This window comes from Tiliqua scincoides, chromosome 3, assembly GCF_035046505.1.
Source record: "Tiliqua scincoides isolate rTilSci1 chromosome 3, rTilSci1.hap2, whole genome shotgun sequence".
Classification (NCBI taxonomy): Eukaryota; Metazoa; Chordata; class Lepidosauria; order Squamata; family Scincidae; genus Tiliqua; species Tiliqua scincoides.
The window spans coordinates 114,955,133-114,958,718 of NC_089823.1; the positions used below are offsets into that span (position 1 = coordinate 114,955,133).

At 44.8% G+C, this 3,586-nt stretch overlaps 1 pseudogene; it reads right to left on the reverse strand.

Moving 5' to 3' along the window:
• Window positions 1-3,046: 3,046 nt before the first annotated feature.
• On the reverse strand, window positions 3,047-3,163 carry LOC136646645 (5S ribosomal RNA; annotated as a pseudogene).
• Between the last annotated feature and the right edge of the window lie 423 nt (window positions 3,164-3,586).

Genomic DNA, 3,586 nt, shown 5'->3' on the forward strand with positions numbered 1-3,586 from the left:
GTGGAGGGAAACGGGGCTGCTGCCAGGGTGTGTGTGTGTGTGTCAGAGTTCACTTTAAACATTCCTCTGCTGTCCCCACCCATCTGTAAACAAGGGGGGGTGGGAGGGACTGCGAGAGAGCTGGGACAGAAGCAGCAAGAGGGAGGAGGGTCACACGCAGCAGCTGTGATTCTTACCAGGACCAGTGGCATAGCTAATGATCGTGTAGCCCAGTGCCAAGCTCAAAATGTTGCCCCAGAAGTGATGTCACAACCGGAAATGACGTCACACCCTGGCTTTTTAAAAAGTGAAAATTGGGAGGAACCCACCTCCTCCCCCCCCCAGCAGCTCACCACCCACTTGCTCTGCTGCCTCCCTCCAGTTAGTGGCATAGCTAAGGCATCTATCTGCAACCTGGGGTCAAAGAAGATTTTGTAGCGCCCCCCCCGCATGACAAAATTAAATTTAATTAAGTAAATAAATAAAAAGATATTGGTTCCATGCTGAATCGTAATAACATCTCATTGGCACGCAGAACAAACAGTCTCATTGGTCAGTTAGGAGTTAAGCAAATCCATTTTTTGTTCCACAAGTCAGTTGTGTTTTCATTTTCTGGTTAATTGGCCGTAACTTTTGATAGAAAACAGATGTTCCAGTGCCGTTTGTTTCACTGCATTCTGCATTAAATAACATGATGGCATTATTCACACATACCAAGATTTTCACAATTTTGGTCACTAGTGACAAACTCAGCTTGTTGCCCCTCTAAAGCTTGATGCCCGGTGCAACTGCTACCCCCTGCACCCCCTTAGCTATGCCACTGACCAGGACTATCTGATCTTGGCAGCTCTACTTAGAAGTAGACCCACTGCATCCTGTCATTCAATGAGGCTCCCTTTGCCCAAGTAACAACGGAGTGCCTCACAGCAGCCATGCAGTGAAAAGTGTGATCGCCATGAACTGCCTTCCCTCCTACCACTTCCCTGCCTCATCCCCCTCCCTAGGCAGCCAATCGTAAGGCAAGAACGCCCTTGGCTCCTCATTCTGCCCTCTTTCAGTTAAAGAAAATACCAGACTGCCCATCCTTCATCCAATGATCATCAAAGGAAAAGACAGCCTGCTTCTGCCACCTGCCTTCTGCAAAAGCAAACATTAACCCTTCCCTATATCCAGCCTGGAATCTCCCTGCTGCTCGCCCAGTCTGAATGTTGACCCCAGGATGGTTTTCACACCATGAAAGAGTAAGCAAGCACATCGACTCGAGGCAGACTCAAGTCTGTCAGTATATGGGGACTAGTGCCGAGGTCAGGGGGCCCCTGACTCAAATGTTTTTCCCAGTCCATGAGTCAATGAAGAACATGCATTTTTGCGACTTGAGTCCAAGTCACCTGACTCAAGTTCCCAACCCTGAATGTAAGTGATGTATGGACCACAGCCTTCAGAGGCCCATTACATTAGAAATAGCATAGATATTTTCTGACATGTTCATAGAACCACAAATAGAATGTTTCCCACAAAAATTATGTACAATTAATAATAGTAATTTCTTACAATAATAATTATTAATAATTATTGCTTATTGTAATGGCCATTCCAGGGGATAATCAAACTGAGGAGAAACAATTGTAAAAGATAACCAATTACAAAGGTCTAGAAATTGAAATACATCACCTTTGGGGAAAGAAAACCATCACCCCTATTGCCATTGGTGCACTAGGCGTAATCCCCAAGGCCCTTCAGAAATACCAGGCCAATGGGAGCACTAACAAGATAACAGCTGAACAAGTGCAATGAGCCAAAATGCTAGGAACAATGAAGATTATATGGCGATATCTCACCAATTCTTAAACCCTTGGGTAGAATTTGAACTAGCAAGCACTCAAATATCCCCATCCAAACATCTGGTGGGCTGTGACACCACCGATAATAATCGTAACCATAATATAGAACTATGTTTAGAATCGTAAACATAATATAGAATCGTAATCATAATATAGAACCATAACTTATCCTAATCTGTCTTTCTTTGAATCAAGTAACAAAATTAAATCCTGGCAATAAATTTTTAATAAATTTATTAATTAAATTTATTAAATAAATAAAGCAGGCAATAAATAAATTTTATTCAGGCAATAAAAGTGTTGTTCTTCCCCCCCCCCCAGCTATGATTTAGTGGGCACCCTCAAAAGAACTTAGAACTGACAGTTTACAAGGTTCAAACAGTTTTCAAGGTTCATATACCAATGCCATTTTTCCAACATGTGGCCTGCCATAGCTTTGAAATGAAGTTAGGAGAACTGCAGTGTCATTTGCTTGGAGCAGCAAAAGGCTCTCCTGATAACAATCTTTCTGCACATCCCCAGTTAAGAATCTGCCTAAGGTGATATAAGGACAGCATGGTCTTGTCAACAGTTTGGCTCACGGTTTGCAATCAAAACTGCAGATCTGAACTCCAGGTTCAGATGTAGTGTGACTTTGAATACCAGTGGCAAGGGAACAATGGTGGGCGAGAAGCATGCCTTCCGCTGCTGTTTGTAGGCCACTGTAGGAAGCAGGAAGCTGGGCTGAGTAGGCCTTTGGCTTGAACCTGCGGCACTCACCTTATGTTCTTATGTCTGTACTTTCTGTTTTATGGCCCAATGTGTGCCGTGGTAGCAGAGGCTGCTGTATAGCAGTCACGCAGCTGCCTCCACCAACATGTGCTGCTTGCCTGCTGGCAGAGAGGATGAAGCAGCTTCCTGCGTGCTGGTGCTGACCGAAGACTGCCGGAGCAGGTAAGACCAAGCAGGGAATGGGACGGGACAGGGGAGGCCAGAACTGGGAAGGGGTAGGCGGGACTGGGAGGTGACAGGATGGGAGGGGAGGTCAGAACAGACTCAGGAGTGGGCCGGTTCAGTGGTGGCACATGCTGAATCCTGACTCCCCAGGCCTGATCTGGAAGGTGTCACTAGGGGGTGTGTGTGTGTGGGGGGGGGGGTGCTAACCACACCGGATGACACACTCAGTAGGGGTGGGGTGACACCAATACTATGGTTGGCAACCTTCAGTCTCCAAAGACCATGGTATAAGCCTACAGCACCCGGTATTCCCAGGCGGTCTCCCATCCAAGTACTAACCAGGCCTGACCCTGCTTAGCTTCCAAGATCAGACAAGATCAGGCATGTGCAGGGTAACAGTTGCTGCCAGGTCTTTACCAATACTAGCAAAATTGTAAAATCTTGGTATTTTCAAATAATACCATCATGTTATATATCATTTGATGTGTAATTTAATGCAGAATGCCGTAAAACAAACTGCACTGAAATATTTGCATTGAAACAATTGCACTGAAATATAACCTGTCAAAGGTTATAGCCAAATAACCAGAAAAGGAAATCACAACTGCATTTTAAAACAAAAAGTGGATTTCCTTAAGTTAAAAGTGACCACTGAGATATTGTTCTGATAGCCAGTGAGGTGTAGTTATGACACAGCAGAGAACCAATAACGTGTTCGTTGAGTCAGCTCTCATTTCCATGTATTACAGCGAATATTAGAACTCTTATTCAGTTGTGTGAATATCATCAAGTTGGCCACTGTTTTTGGTTGGTAATGGTTTTGTTGGGTG